At 43.2% G+C, this 17,939-nt stretch overlaps 1 pseudogene; it reads right to left on the bottom strand.

Moving 5' to 3' along the window:
* Positions 1 to 17,939, bottom strand: part of LOC149461901 (uncharacterized) — a 38,086-nt pseudogene that overhangs the window by 2,071 nt on the left and 18,076 nt on the right.

Raw genomic sequence — 17,939 nt, forward strand, 5'->3', positions numbered from 1 at the left:
ACATATGCCCAGCAATCATCTTTGCAGTCATGGATTTTCTCCTGTTGCCCCTTTACTACACTTTCCAGTTCGGAACATTTTTCTTGGTAGGCTATAGCGGCCTCCATGTTTGGGTCAGGCTCAGAGACCAGTAGTTATAGCAGAAGACCAACCAACAGGATAGATATACAGGCAGGTCACCATGACAGATGACATGGGCTCATCTGAGGTGCGGGGTCTAAGCACTAACCAGTATCACCGGAGCTCCAGATGGTGGGTATGGGTTTTGCTGCGTGTTAGTACCAGGTCACAGTAGTAGTAGTCAATAAACAAGCCAAGGGTCAGTAACAAGTAGTTCCAGGTCAGTAGTGAAGGTACAGAAGGTAGCAGGAGAGACAAGGGCAAGATATTGGATGGAGAAGACACAATAATCTGCCAAACAGGAAGTGCAAAGACATGGCTTAAATCAGGAAGTTCATGGGAGGAGCAAAGAGTTCAAGGCTCAGCAGAAAACAAAGCAATGGATTGAGCAAAGTGCCGTCTATTATATCAGGTAACTCAGTGAGAAGAGTTACTGCCAGACACAGTAGAGGTTCTGGGTTCAAGTCTAGGCTCTGACAGGTGTCTACGTTGAGCAGAGGCAATGAATTAATATTTAGCTTCCAGCTGAACCCCAGAACCTCCATAAATCCAGTCTAGATACATAAATTGTGTCTGCAGCACAGAGAAGGAAGATTATCCGAGAGAAATCCAGGAATACAGGACGGGGAACACAGCTCAGGAAAGTGACCAGGGGATTACAGGCTGATATCACCCAGTCCCCGCCCTACTCTGGACCAATCAGTGAGCAGTATGGGTGGAGGAATGGATTTAGTGTTCATGACCCACCTGTGCTGATCTCTGTAGGAGTGTCCTCCTCTATAAATGTCCCCGTTATTCCATCCTCCTCCATAGACTGCTGATCATCCCTCACATACGCCTCTTCTTCTTCTGCTTTCACCTCAAATTCTATATCGATTGGATCTCCACTCTAAATCAAGGAAATGGGAGAAAATATCATCTGTAAAATGTAAGATTTATGATTGTGACATCACACACAACATCCACACATTGTCTCCCTTCACAGAAGCAGATCACATGTGATATGTGGGTACATTTCCCCTAAATACCGCATGCCATCCTGAAACTGTCCATTTCCTATCCCGTGTTGCGGTATTGACCACAAACACTGAACACGCTCAGTAAATACCGCATGAACAGGCGTTACATTCACAGAAGGAAATAAAGAATGAAATGCATGCGGTCATTAATTAGTGGTGGAGACATGCGGCATTCAGGAAATGTGTACTGCTTGGTAAAGAGTGGGCGGCCGCTGGCATCCTTAACAACCAGTAAACAACATGGTTGTTAGGGAGCGAGCGGCCGCTGCGTCCTAACCAACCGATAAATCTGAAAAAAAGAATTACTGGCAATGAAATATTAAGAAAATGGTATGGGGTCCCCCCCTTTGGGGATCTAATATGGATTTTGAGGGGGACCCCTTGACAAAATGAAAGAAATACATACCAGACCCCTATCTGAGCATGCAGCTCAGGAAAGGGGGGACAAGCAAGTGACCCCCCCTCCTGAAACATACCAGGCCATGTGCCCTTATCAAGTATCATGATTGGATCATCGATGGATCTACATCAGGGGGATATTTTTCTTTATTTTTGTTTTGTCAATAATTACTTCCAGTGTTTGTTTACACGATATGTTTTTTGGTGAATGAATAGGGGTACTATGTACTCTAAACTCATTCACATTGTGGGGGGCTGGGATCTGGGGGCCTCCATGTTAAAGGTGGCTTCCAGATTCCAATAAGCCCCCCACCCAAAGACCCCACAACCACTGCCCAGGGTTGTGAAGAAGGGACCCTTGTCCCCATCGCCATGGGAACAAGGTGCTTTTGGGGGCGCAGAGTGCCCCTGTCCTGAAACACCCACCCAATGTTGAGGGTATGTGGCCTGGTATGGTTCAGGAGGAAGGTGGGCACTCACTAAGGGTCTGCTATTGATTTTGGAGGGGAACCCACGCCTTTAATTTTATTTATTTGGCATCGGGGTTCCCCTCAACATCCATACCAGACCTGTCACAGCTGTCAGCGGGGAACTTGGCGGCCGTCCGCTCCTTGTTTACTGGTTGTTGGGGACACTGACGGCTGCCCTCTCCTTAACAACAAGCTATTTACAAGTGTTGCTATGGACACCAGTGGTAAATTCCCCGCAGGATTCACTACTAAAAAAGAGAATGCAGCATCTTACTACATACTGGGATACGGGAAGATACCGCTTTGTGATTGGAGCCCATAGTCTCTACAAGTCCATGTTCTAGATTCTCCATCCCACCAACCTTGTAATAGTGAGGGATGGTGTGACCTTCCTGTGTGGAATCCCGGGAATACAGAGGACGGGGACATCTCTCTGGTGGGTTCCTGGTATTAGGTGGCTCCATCATATCCTTGTGTCCTTCTGAAAACTCCTCCATCACTCCATACTCCTCATCCTCCTCTTTATACTCTTCTTTAACATCAATATTATCATCCCCGAGGATTCCACTCTGAAAGATATAATAAAACATTCATTGTAACAAACATGCTGTGTATAAATCACAACTACCAATAATTGTCATCATCTACCTGATGATGGTGAGGGATGGTGTGACCTTCCTGTGTGGAATCCCGGGAATACAGAGGACGGGGACATCTCTCTGGTGGGTTCCCATGAGTGGATCCATCTGTAGGAAACACACACACTGACTGAATCCATTGTTTCTATGTGTTTATCAGATGATGGGGGATCTAGGTGGATCCTCCGTACTGCTCTCTCCTTTACAATAAAGTCTCCTCTTACCCGGTGATGTGAGGGGCGGCTGATTGTCCATCATGACGTCCTTGTAGAGATCCTTGTGTCCTTCTAAATACTCCCACTCCTCCATGGAGAAATAGACAGTGACACCCTGACACCTTATAGGAACCTGACACACACAATGATACAGTCACCATCCAGACACATCCCTTGTCTGTTACTGGAGAATGTCCCAGAATTCCCGGCACCGCTCACCTCTCCTGTCAGCAGCTCAGTGATCTCTCTGGTGACTTCTAGAATCTTCTTCTTTTTTCTCTCTTCTATCAGGGAGGGAGGTGGAGGCAATGTGATGTCATATGATCTCCAGACTTCACAGGAGGAAAACTCTACATCTGAACACAAATAGTAAAATCAAATGATATTCCCAGAATCCTCCTCACCTCTCCATTCAGGTCTCCATTTTATTAAAGCCCCACTTCAGGCTGAGGTATAATTCCCCCCACAGGACCCCCACACTACGCAGGGTATAGGCTTGTTGCAGCATTCTGATGTCATCACATACAACGCAGGACCAATAGAACAAAAGCCAGATGGAGGGACATTGGGAGGAGGAGCTGTGTGGTCAGTGTGATGTCATAGGATTCTCTGACTCTGAATGGAGGAACATTGGGAGGAGGAGCTGTGAGGTCAGTGTGATGTCATAGGATTCTCTGACTCTGGATGGAGGAACATTGGGAGGAGGAGCTGTGAGGTCAGTGTGATGTCATAGGATTCTCTGACTGTGGATGGAGGGACATTGGGAGGAGGAGCTGTGAGGTCAGTGTGATGTCATAGGATTCTCTGAGTCTGGATGGAGGGACATTGGGAGGAGGGGCTGTGAGGTCAGTGTGATGTCATAGGACATATAGACTCTGGATGGAGGGACATTTGGATGGGGAGATTTGAGGGTTCCTCTATATGGGGCTCCCATGCAAACCAAATCCTTGTTCCTGGGTGCGTCCTACCTCTCCTAAACTGAAGAGTGACCTTTGACCTTTACCATCCAGAAATCTGTCCGGAATCTGTGGAAGTAAGCTGTCATGTGATCAGGTGACGTGCGGAGGAACGGAGTGTAAATAGCAGACAATTGTCTCCAAAGCCCCTAATGGTGGGGATGGATTTGGTGGCGTGCTGGTGCCAAGTTTCCTCCCCCCAGGGTCACTGCAGGTGTGGAGAAAAGCTGTGTAAGAGGATATGGAGGAGAGATGAGGAGGAGATCCAGGAATCAGGAGAAAGGTCAGGGCAAGCAACAGACGAGCGCATCCAAGAGACCAAGCCGGGGTCACTACACAGAAAATCAATCCAAGGAAACAACAGGCAGGACGAGGAATAGCAAGAAGGAGCTGAGAGACAAATGAGAATATTGCTCAGCCAATGGGAGATGATCTCAGCATGACTTCCATCATGAAGGAGATGAGGGGGAGGGGAGGAAGTCACTGAAGGTGACCATAGATCCATGGAAATTCAGCTGGTTCAGCAGGGATCGCTCACATTTCCATCCATGTGTGGCCACTGCCGGATAAAAGCCACTCCCCCAGCGGCTGCAGCCAATAGCTTCAGTGCTGATCTGTGTATTCTGAGAGCGGAGGAGTCCCCCCATTGTCAGAATACAAGAGTGCAGCGGGGAGGATTCCCCCATCCACCTCCAATGTGTGGATGGGGGAATCACTTTAGTTTTTATGATCATCCTGCTGGCTGAACGATAAAACTGAACCATGTAGGCCAGCTTTGGGGGCAAATATATTATCATCAACTCCCCCCCTGAAGGGGTTCATCTACGTATTACCTCCTCTGCCGCCAGATCCAGGAATGTCGACTCTCTGCGTCCTCATTCATAGAACTTCCTGTCTGTACCTAACCTCACTTCCTGTCTTTACCTGACATCACTTCCTGTCTGTACCTGACATTACTTCCTGTCTGTCTTCCATAGAGACTTCCTGTCTGGGTAGAGATGAGATCACCACCTTGTGGAGCTCAGAGGAACTGCAGCCCCGAGAAGCATCTGGTAGTGTGACCCCGGAGTAGCGGCAAGATGAGTTCCCCCATGAAGATGTGTGTCTCTGATGCATCTGCGCATGTCACAGTTTTTGGCAGCAGCAGATGATCGCCGATCACCATCCATAGCACAGAACTGCCACATCTAAGAAAGTAATTATTATTAATTATTATGATTATTATAATTATGAATTAACTAGTTAACAAAAGTAAGAAATTTCAACAAAGTGGTTAATTCAAGAAGGTCGGATGAAGCAGTTTAGTAATCGATTGATCGTGACTGACACTGTGACATGTGCAGATGTGTCAGGGACATACATCTTCATGGGGGACTCATCTTGCCGCTACACCGGCCTTGTGCTGGGTGTGTGTGGACTGTAGATCCTTATAGAGGGGTCACCTCCACTCCCACCAAGGGGGACAGAAATATATGACTCCTCGGGGGAGGGGTTTTGGCCCCTTTGATTTTGCAGTAACATTGATTGTAGATTTAGTCCTGTAGAACATCTGGTATATGGATACAAAGCCCCCCAGCTGGGAGTAAAGGGTGGAAATGGCTGGTGACCCCCAGATTTGGGCAATGATGTCATCACTATAAATGGATAAAACCCGCGCTATGTGTAACAACTCCAAACCTACAAAAACCTTCTAGCGGACTGCTGCTGTAACAAAGGGAAGGATTCCCTGTCATCTAGAAGAGCATTATGTGTCACAGCGCTGTCCTATTGTGTGTGCACAGAAATCATCACAAATACACTACAAATATGTGGAGACATTCAGAGATAAAGAGCTCGGGGCTCCAAATCCTATTCTCTGCACATCCACTGCTTCCACTTTACACCCACTTCATTGGTCTTATGGGGTTTATCAATAAATGAAGGAAACTGAACCGTGTGCAAATCCATCCACAACATAAAGTGCTTTGTGCTCAAGATGCTGCTCCCTGCAGATCCACTGCTTCCACTTTACACCCACTTCATTCATCTCATCAGATTTGCTGCTATAGGAAATCATTTAAAATGATCATAAAAACAATTCTGCAGCTAATTGGCCACTAGGATTACTTTTACATGAAAGCCGACCACCAGCTAATAAACCAGCACTAGAATGATGCCTGTAGCTGCAAGCATCCTCCCGGTATAACCACTCCAAGTCCAGCGACGTTCCAGTACATTGCTGGTCCATGTTGGACATATATGTACCAGCAGAGAACACGGACATACGATGAATCGGGTCTGCGGACCAATATGACTGCAATTCATTCTTTTCTGTAATGTCCATGTTGAGGGTTCGGCCCAATAAGTTTTAATTTCATAAACGGTGATAGAGTTCCATGTGAATTGTGTGACAAGAGCAGAATTTGGGTGTCGCCATGTATTGTGGTGTATAAATTGCCTTGGCCCACAATTGGTACAAATCTTCTGTGAAGAACAGTGGAGGGGCTGAACACTAGTGCTGGCAGTGACCGGGCCGATCCGGCTAACACTGAGTATTGGGGACACTATACAAAGCCGGCACTAGTATAGTTCTGTTCATGATCAATATATTGATCCGTACAAACACTATACTAGTAATGGCGGTGATCAGCGACCTATAGCGTGAGTGCCACAGTGTGCGGCCAATCTAACGCCAGCTGACCCTGGCTGGGAGGGGCTTACTGACCCTGACACTATGTGATGTCACTAGTGGCAGGAATACAGAGATCAGTGAAACATTCTATATACTGACACTGTACTAATGGCACTGGCTGGGTGATGGGGCGATCAAAGGGTTAAATGTGCTAATCTAACATGTGTGTGTATAATGTAGTGGTGCTTTTACTCGGTGCCATGTTCTCTCTTCTCTCCCTGGACCGGGGGGGGGGCAGTGGGGGGCGCAGGCGCATTGACACCCCAAAACAGGAATCGATGGAGATTATGCCACTTTGCCAAGAGCTGCTGCTTGCCCACAAAATGCGGGTAAGTGGTTGGCAAGTAGTTAAAAAAAAAAACCTTAAAAAAATTTAAAACAAAATTCTCAATATGGTATTTAATTTTATTTTTTAATACTTGTATCAGAATAGTAGGATGTTACCATAGTAACCATTGTACTACTGTGGGGGGAGGGGGGTGATCAGGGATTTTTGTTTCCACACTTTTCTTTGCAGGAGTAATAATGGTCATTTCTCCTGCAATGCAAAGCTTGCTGTCAGAACCGAACTCATTCATCAACTGTCATCAGTGAGTTAGATTTTTGACAGCTCAAGATAGTAATCTGTGATTGGCTGGAGCTGGTCACATGGTACAGGGTGCTGTGATTGGCCTTGTGTATCATGTGACAGCTGTGGGCCAATCACAGCTCACTAGGAGGAGAAGCAGAGCTGTTATGAATGAGATTGATTCATAATAACTGCTTACTGTGGGGAAATATGAGCTAGGGCTATTGATTCAGGTGTACCATTTTTGTATTCATTATGCTTGCATTGTGATAAGAGTTAGAGTGATGCTTTAAGTAGATGAAATTATTATGTCTTAAGTAAATGTTATAAGAAATGTCAGCATTATTGTCACGCATATATATGGAAAATTTTAATATGTGTCTGTATGTAACAAGTACAACCACAGAGTGTAACAGGAAGAACGCTAGACTGCAGGTGTCTGCAAAATATCGTAGAAAACATAGATAGATGCTCAGATAAGAGATCTGGGGACACAGCCAAAAAAGGCAGAATGTACTGACTGAGGTTTAACAGTTTAGTGACAGGTGAACTTTGTCTGGTATCTGGGTAAAGGTAAAAGGTACGCTTTGCTATTGGATAATTTGGGTTTGTCTTACTATTGGATAATTTGGGTTTTGTCTTACTATTGGATAATTTGGGTTTGTCTTACTATTGGATAATTTGGGTTTGTCTTACTATTGGATAATTTGGGTTTGTCTTACTATTGGATAATTTGGGTTTGTCTTACTATTGGATAATTTGGGTTTGTCTTACTATTGGATAATTTGGGTTTTGTCTTACTATTGGATAATTTGGGTTTGTCTTACTATTGGATAATTTGGGTTTGTCTTACTATTGGATAATTTGGGTTTGTCTTACTATTGGATAATTTGGGTTTGTCTTACTATTGGATAATTTGGGTTTGTCTTACTATTGGATAATTTGGGTTTGTCTTACTATTGGATAATTTGGGTTTTGTCTTACTATTGGATAATTTGGGTTTGTGGTTTTTACCTTTATAAACTGTAATGTACGTAATAAACTTTGCAATCTTCCTGTATCCTACTTGAGTGTTGGTTATGTTGATTGCCCGATCGCGATCGAGCCCGTGCCACACCCAGACGCTGCGCAGCACAAAGAAAATATAGAAATAAGAATATAAGGATTCCAGGAAAGGGGGAATACCTTACAGCTGGTACCAGAAGTGGGGTCCCGATAATCCGGGTGAGTAATATCGTTTCAATATACCTTTGATATATTATGATATTGCCTTCTCTGGATACGGTGACGTCTCACGTGTAGTGAAACTGAAAGTAGTAGTTTAGTGTATTGTAAAGGAGGGGTTCCGTCTCGCTCCGTAAATAGAGGTTTTTGTTTTTGTTGTATGAGTTTAGAGTTACATAAAGGCGGGGTTCTGTTCTCGCGCCGAAAACAGAGGTTTTTATTTTTAACTGCGGGTAGGGTCAAACTCGTTCTCTGCAGGTTTATCAGATCTGTGACAGTTTAAACTGTACAGACTGTACAGGAAATATTTGAGGGGTTCCATTCTCGCTCAATAAAGGAAAATAAATAAAAGAGGCAGGGAAATTTAAAACAGAGCTAAGTTCCGTTTTTAGGGAAATGTCTGTGGTGTGCCTGTGCTAATTGTATATAAAAGCAACGTTGTATTGTGGATAATTATTCGTTAAACGTTGCAAGAGTAATGTTACTGGTGTCCATATTGTCTGTATCCTCATGATTTTTACTCATATATTGTATATAGGATCTATATAATTACCCCGTGTTATTGAATAATGCAAATGAATTGTGATACTTGTTGATTTCACTGTTTATGTGTATATTGATGATCTGATCTATTGTATTCATTGTCTATCGAATTGTTTTCTGATTGATAAGTAGACATGGGAAATAAGTTGGGCAAGGATGAGTCTGAAGGTGAGCAGACGAAACCATGTCCTTACATGTATATAGCGGGCACCTGTGGGGAATATTATGTAGACCCATTTTGGGAATTGGTGGGGAAAAGAGCAAGCCAACTTGAAATAAGTTGTTTGGCCCCGGCGGGTCCTGGCTCAGAGCAACAGTGGGAGGAGGTAAAGAAAATTTGTGGGGTACATCCAAAACATAATTACCCCTCCGGTGTCTGGGAAAATTATATGATAAAATGTTTTAAAAATAGGAGAAAGCACTGAAGGAATGTAGAAATAAATTTCCCCCGACTTCCCACATATATGTGAAAAAGACGGTACCTCCAGCCTATGACAATAGTGTCCTCATACCTGACCTGCCACCCCCACCTACTCCGACTGCACCCCCGCCCTACGTATTATACTCAGCGGAGAAGGAGACAGACCACGAGAAGCCTAAAACAAATGATCCGTTGACTATTTATCCGGATCTGGGTTCCCTGACAACTGCAGTGGTTATTGGGACAGCAGTAGAGAAAGACGGACAGAGAAAGGAGGATGAGGAAGAGTATCAAAGGTGGAGAGAGAGAGAAGGAGAGGGAACAAACAGAAGATAAAGAAAGGGAAGCCGAGCGCCAGAAAGCATTAGATGAATCTAGCAGAAAGGAGAAAAGTTTGACTGATCAAGGGAAGGCAGATGAAACAGTAGAACAGATAGCAGCAGAAGACAAACTTGTAGTGGTTGAACAGAAAACAAAAAAAAGACCAGAAATCAAACATAACACTTCCACTGATTACAGTAGGGGACACAAAGGTACAGGCACCCTTACCAGTGGGATTGATTAAGGATCTTAAATTCTTGTGTCCTAACCCCAGATGACATACTCATTGCAAAGTCCTGCCCATGTGCCCAGTTGCGTTGATGGGTAGAGAATTAATGTCTGAACTCATGATCAGCATAACATTTGACAATCAAGGAAGACTGACAGCTAAGTCTAAGATGTGTGAACTGACTAATCCAAAGAGAAGGGACCATATAGGACTTTACATGCTTCTACCAAATGACCTGACCTCCCACCCGATTTGGGCGGAGGACAAAACTGCAGTAGGCTTTGTAAATTGCACCCCTTACAAGCCAAACTTAAAACAAGACGCGGTCCCTTGTTTTCAAAAACAGTATCCCCTGTCTGAAGAAAAGATAGAGGGTATAAGACCAGCCATACAAATTTATCTGACATGGGTGTTCTCAGACCGACAATAAGTCCCTGGAACACACCTATTAATTAAGCAGATGGTTCATTGAGGCTAGTCCAGGATCTCAGAAAGGTAAACAAGACAATTATTCCCCTACCTCCATTGGTAGCAGATATTACGGCAATTTTTGGGGCTATTCCCAGTAGCTCGCGATTCTACACTGTAATAGATCTGTCCAATGCTTTCTTTAGCATTCCGGTTGAAGTAAATGCCCAGAACATGTTTGCTTTTCATTGGGACGGTGGTCAGTTGACCTGGTCTTGTCTTCCTCAAGGTTATGGGGATAGTCCTGCTGCTTTCTCAATGGTATTGAAAGCATCTTTAGACAGTTGGGAGCCAAAGAGGGGATCCACCTTACTCCAATACGCAGATGACCTAATGGTCAGCCATGAAGACTGTGAGGTAGACTCAAGACACTTGCTAGATTACCTAGCCGGAAAGGGCCATTTGGCCTCAAGAAAGAAGATACAATGGGTACAGGAACAGGTGGAATACCTGGGTTGCCTGATTTCAGGAGGAGAAAGGTCTGTCTCCCCAGCCAGGGTAAAAGCCCTAACGTCCCTCACACTACCAACAACCAAGGCTGCAATGATGTCCTTCCTTGGGTCAATAGTGTATTGCAGGCAGTGGATACCTGACTGTTCCCACTATGATTCGATCCTCAGGGATACAACAAAACAAGAGGCCCCACAACAGATAGAGTGGACCCCGGAGAGGAAGGAAGCTTTTGGTAGACTGATCAGATCACTGACTAATGCCCCAGCCTTAGCACTACCGGACTATGAGAAGGAGTTTCAGCTTTACAGTGTAGTGTCAGCGGACGCATTTGCAGCCGTACTCACACAGGAACACGGTGGGAAAAATAGACCAATGGCTTACCTTTCTAAGAAGTTGCCTTGTGTGGTTTTGGGCCTCATTGCCTTCAAGCGATGGCTGCTTGTGCAATGGCTGTAAAGGATGCAAGTAAACTGACACAGGGATCACCGACTGTGTTATACACCACACATTCAATAGCAGCGCTAGTGCACAATATGACGACACAGCACATGACAGCACAGAGACTGAGTGGATATGAAGTGATCTTACCCAGCACTGCCAACTTGCAGATTAAGACTTGTCCAGAAACGGCTCCAGTGCTTAGGTTGCTACACATGCTGCTAAATTTGGGGGAGACGGGAGGAGAAATGGTGACTGTACCCCCTCTACATGACTGTGAGGAAATGGTGTTAGAGAATACTTCACCCAGAGATGATCTAAAGGACATACCCCAATCGGGCAGTATAGATGTTTTTGTTGATGGCAACTGTGTCAGACCAGATGATCATACCTACCAAACGGGTTATGCTGTAGTGATGCTACCAGACATAGTCATTGAAGCCAAACCGCTACATGCTAAGTCAGCTCAGCAAGCTGAGTTAGTCACGCTAACGCGCGCCTGTCAACTTTTTGCTGACCAAAGAGTGAACATTTATACTGACAGCAGATATGCATTTGGGGTAGTACATGATTATGGCATGATCCGTTAGCCAGAGGTAACAATTTAGCAGACAGAGCAGCAAAGGAAGCAGCCGCGTCATCCACGCCCACACACAACATGACATTGTTTATGCAAGATTTCAAATCACCCGACTTTGAAACAGTGGTACGTGTGATGCAACAGCTCTCCACAGAGACAGACAGAAAACATTGTAATAATTGTAACAGTAGATAGGGGTTGAAGTTATACCTACTACAGGGGAAACAGCCGGAATCACTGCTAGGGCTCTAGTAAACCATTGGATTAGTCACTTTGGGATTCCAAACACTGTGTTTTCAGACCAGGGACCAGCTTTCCATTCCAAACTGATACAAGAATTGACCAAGATTTTGGGTTTCCAGTGGAAGTTACACATACCTTACCACCCACAAAGTGCAGGAGTGGTAGAATGCATGAACAGGACAATAAAAGACAGACTGAAGAAAGCCACAGGGGGAACTTTAATGAACTGGCTGCTATATCTCCACGCAGTTCTTTACCAAATTAGGACCACCCCTAATAAAAAGACTGGACTTTCCCCATATGAAATACTGATGGGTAGACCACCAAATGACTGCCAAACCCCAGGTGACAACACTAACTTTTCTGCTTTACAGGAGGAATACGTAAAACATCTGGTAAGTGTGTTATCTGAAAACCAAGAAAAGGTGTCTGTCACCTGTCCTCCTCTTTCCACAGATCCCACTCATCCATTCCTGCCTGGTGACAAAGTCCTGATCAAACAACTGGCTGCAAGGAAAAATACGGGACCCATTTTTCAAGGCCCATTTGAAGTCCTTAAAGTCGCCAAAACAGCAGTTCTAACTGACCAGACTCCACAATGGATCCATGCATCGAGGTTGAAGAAATACCTGGAGATGAAGGACTCCCCAAGAGGTTCGCCAGAACAAGAGAACACAGTTTCTATGCCCCCCCGACATCCCACCCCAGAACTCTTGCAACTGATACCCCCAACACAACAGCACACTTTTACCTGTTGGATGAATGGATACCCCACCCCATTGCATCCCACAGACCCACAGACATTGGAGGAGTTATACATAACCGAGACTGTTAACATACATATGATCAGTATGCTAGAAGATCTATTAAGACACTGAATGAACTTCATCCACTTAGTGCACATTTTCGGTTCAAAATGAGACTTACTGATGACAAATAGAAGAATCCTATAAGACATAGACAGCTCACATCCCAAAGGCCTCAAGAGAACCCGGAGAAGATGAATCTCAGGACAAAGGGGATTCCGAGATAACAGAGGACCCCCTTTCTTCTGACAACCAATCAAGTAATGGAAGGTGCCAAAATATTCGGAAGTGGTACCGGGGTATTCCAAAGATTTATAAAAAAATTAATTGCACTTTATACACTAGCACTTCTTTTTGCAATTTTTATTTATTTATTTATTTATTTATTTAAAATTTGCTATATGGGGAGTGGATAAGACTATGAAGCTAGCAGTTAAGCACAAGAGCCCAGACTCCACCTCTCCAACAGATGGCTCCAGGCTTGCTTTGTTTGGACAATCCAGAGAGGAGGTGTGGTAGTCTGAGTGATCATGTTGAACAAAGGTTCAATATGATCAAAGAGGGGGTTGTGGGGAAATATGAGCTAGGGCTATTGATTCAGGTACACAATTTTGTATTCATTATGCTTGCATTGTGATAAGAGTTAGAGTGATGCTTTAAGTAGATGAAATTATGATGTCTTAAGTAAATGATATAAGAAATGTCAGCATTATTTTCAAGCTTATATGGAAAATTTTAATATGTGTATGTAACAGGTACAACCACAAATGTAACAGGAAGAACGCTAGACTGCAGGTGTCTGCAAAATATCATAGAAAACAGAGATAGATACTCAGATAAGAGATCTGGGGACACAGCCAAAAAAGGCAGAATGTACTGACTGAGGTTTAACAGTTTAGTGACAGGTGAACCTTGTCTGGTATCTGGGTAAAGGTAAAAGGTACGCTTTGCTATTGGATAATTTGGGTTTGTCTTACTATTGGATAATTTGGGTTTTGTCTTACTATTGGATAATTTGGGTTTTGTCTTACTATTGGATAATTTGGGTTCTGTCTTACTATTGGATAATTTGGGTTTTGTCTTACTATTGGATAATTTGGGTTTTGTCTTACTATTGGATAATTTGGGTTCTGTCTTACTATTGGATAATTTGGGTTTTGTCTTACTATTGGATAATTTGGGTTTGTGGTTTTTACCTTTATAAACTGTAATGTATGTAATAAACTTTGCAATCTTCCTGTATCCTACTTGAGTGTTGGTTACTTTGATTGCCCGATCGCGATCGAGCCCGTGCCACACCCAGACGCCGCGCGGCACAAAGAGAATATAAGAAATAAGAATATAAGGATTCCAGGAAAGAGGGAATACCTTACAGCAGGAAACTTAATTATAGAGAGTAAACACCACTATCTGGAGGTCTGCAGGTGAGCATATACAAGGTCTAGAACTGACAATAGAGTAACCAAACCTGATTGTCTGAGAGCTCACACAAAACCTTGGAAAGTGTGATGAACAAATAAACTTCTTGAAATGTGACAATATGCTATGGAATACTGAATTTTAATTCCAGGCCAGTCTATTTACCCTAATTCCTACACAATAGGGCAGGTAAATAAAAAGGTTTTTCCCAGTCATGTGAACCTTGCGGTGAGAGCTGGGTCATTGAAAATATAACGTTTGATACATACCAACAGAGACATTATCAAAAGGCATATTACCAACACTTTTTATCAAGGGAAAATATCTTTAAGAATGTTAGGTATTGCATAACACTCAATTAAGTGTGAAATGATGAAGAATAAGATGATTTGTGAATTGGTGTCAATTATACATTTCCAAAAGAAATCAGCTATTTCAAAACAGTTTAAATATCTGGAGAATGAGAAACCGAATGTATTTATATCTTTCTATGGTCCTTATCCAAGAATTAGTAGTGAAATCAACTATACTTGAATAGGACATATATATTTGATACATAAAGACATTTTGTTTCTATCAAAGTATGAGTCATCATTAAGACACCAATTTTTTTTGTGATCCCTGGCTGTCCCCAGTGGACAGGTGAGATATGTCTCTAGGTACGCACACTTCTCGACCGGCCAATCAACAAGCCTGTTGGGAGGTCCTTTTAAACAAAGGATTGTATGGTATAAAAATGCCGTACACCTCAGAGAAAAAAACACTTAAACACTTAAAAACTTCTGAACCTCTGAACTTATACACTTCTATGACACTTCTAATCTAGACTTTTATCAGCACGTCTATGACTATACTGAACTACTTCTTCTGATCTACTTTACTCATAATAACTACACTCTACTCTAAACACTACAATCAAGACTTCTATAACTTCCAAAATATATCTCATCTATCCTATTGCTAACACCTACTGCACTATCCCTCACTTGCTACCTGCGTCCATCTTGCTGAAGGAGTTCCAGCTGCCATTTTGTCTTGAGGACCATTTGAAGGCCCAACTGCATCCCACTGGGGAAGCCTCAAACTCAAGATTTTGGGAGTGGTGAGACTGTGTTAGACTATTATAATTTTATTTGATATTTCTAATTTTCCAAAGACTTATAGCATTTGTATTGTGTGTTTAGGAATATATTAAGGTCACACATACATAATTATCACTAAAAATTGTTTGATTTTGGTATTGAAATTAGATATTGCATATTTAACTGATTTGTAGTTTTGTTGTAGTGCAATTTATCAGAGAATACTTTCTTCTATTCCTATGGCCACGGAATATGAGAAATAATTTCTGAGGCACTATAAGACAACTTATACCTAAATTTGTTTTTTCCTATATTTACCGTCATCTGTAAGCATCTATTGTTGGATCGTATAGAAATTAGCCTGTCATATATTTGATTGTATGTACAAGTATACATTTATCACCAGTATTTTGCGTTTGTATTAATATATATATAAATTTTGTACATAAATAAATTTATTTATTTATCAAAAAGGCAATTTTTGTGTATATGGTATGAAATCATACTGGCTAAAAGGACTCACGGTATATTATTAAGTGGTGATCAAACTATTAAGGTGTCCAAATTATTGGTTCATTAAATATTGGCCGTATTTCTACGGCTGGAGGCACTGCGATATTTTATTTAAGGGAGAGGACACCGCCCTACGTATTTAGAATACATTTTTTGCATAAACCACCACAAGGGGAAGGAGCCTAGAGAGGATGGGGAGGGGAAGGAACCTAGTAAAAATGGGGAGGGGAAGGAGCCTAGAGAGGATGGGGAGGGGAAGGAACCTAGTAAAAATGGGGAGAGGAAGGAGCCTAGAGAGGATGGGGAGAGGAAGGAGCCTAGAGAGGATGAGGTGGGGCAGAAACCTAAGGAGAATGGGAGAGAAGGAGACTAGGGTGGATAGGGAAGGGAAAAAGAGTATAGAGGATGGGGAAGGAGCATAGAAAGGACGGGGAGGGGAAGGAGCATAGAAAGGACGGGGAGGGGAAGGAGCCTAGAGAGGAGGGGGAGGGGAAGGAGCCTAGAGAGGATGGGGAGGGGAAGAAACCTAGAGAGGATGGGAAGGGCATACATTTGTGTAGGTTTCTGGTACTACAGACTCCATGCAGTCACCTCTGCCATTCAGCACTTGCCATTGTCCTCACTGTGTTCATTTTCTACAAACACCAACCCATAGGTGCCTCCCTCCCAGGAATACAGAACACATTTTCTCAGATGATCCCAGTATTGGACCCATTTAGTATGCTGGACATGAAAGTATTCTGCATCCAACCTTCTGGAAAAGACAAACATATTTCCTCCCCCATCCCTTCACTGGGTTGTTTTACAGAAGAACTAAAGGCATTGATTTTCTGGAGAGTGGAGAGGGATTAGACCTCCTGTTGGTTTCTATTGCTGCCTCGGCCTCCTTTAGGGAGATTCAGCCTCTCTATTTGTCCTGTTTACAATTATTACCGAAAGTGATATAAAATCCTGAGATTTGGGGTGTCACCAGAACAGGATCAGGAAGAGGACTCCCTATGACACCATTGTATGTAGGGGGCGCTCTGCAACTAGATTTTACACCATCGTATATAGGGGCAGCTTTCCAAATATATTATTACACACTGTACAGTATTCTCTCTCCACCCTCTACATTGTAACCCCCCCGGGACACCCCCCATGTGTACATCTGGAGGTCATCTTTCCAGAATCATTCCAATGATAAAACACACACCCCCAGATTAATACAACACATGTACTGGTGGTCCAATAAGAACCCTCCAGGCCCCAGCAGTGCACACCCCCAGATTAATATGACACGTGTACTGGTGGTCCAATCAGAACCCTCCAGGCCCCAGCAGTGCACACCCCCAGATTAATACAACACGTGTACTGGTGGTCCAATCAGAACCCTCCAGGCCCCAGCAGTGCACACCCCCAGATTAATGACACATGTACTGGTGGTCCAATCAGAACCCTCCAGGCCCCAGCAGTGCCCCAGCCCTGAATTCTCTCCAATGGAACTCTCCAGTGAAATCTCCTCTCATCAATTACTAGCCGGATTCTCTCTATTACCTCCTGTATGTACAAAACTCCCCCAAATCTCTCCCCTCCTCACCATCCACTAGAAATTGGAGGAATTGTTTCTTCTTCCTGAAATCCAGACCTAGAGAGGAATAGAAAAGATCCAACAAACCCCACAAAGTCTTTTTATAGAGATTTATTCCATCAAATCCAAACTATTCTACACATATTTATTCCATGGAATATGAAGAGATTTTTCTATCAATAATCCCATCAAATCTGCGTGTTTATTGGACTTTATTCCCAGCAATAATCAATCAGGAATCCATGCCAGCAATCATCAGATCAATAGGAATGTTTCCAATATCCAGTGATCACGGTTTGATCCTCCAACATAACCAGTGCACAGAATGATAAATCTATCCCATGAAATGGATCTTATTGATTGGTTGATGTCATTGATTGATCTATTGATTCCCTTCTATGATAGAATAGATTGATTTCTCCATGTATTGATCATCCTCTCCATATATCTCTTCACCTTGTCTAACATCATACAAATCCTGAATGCTATAAATCTCAGTCCTGTCCATGAATTGTATGTGACTCGGGTCTTTATAATACGATATACTGGACTGTTACTTCATTCCCTATTTTT

Source organism: Staurois parvus, unplaced genomic scaffold, assembly GCF_062004578.1.
Source record: "Staurois parvus isolate SC_StPar_1 unplaced genomic scaffold, SC_StPar_1.0 ptg000191l, whole genome shotgun sequence".
Taxonomy (NCBI): domain Eukaryota; kingdom Metazoa; phylum Chordata; class Amphibia; order Anura; family Ranidae; genus Staurois; species Staurois parvus.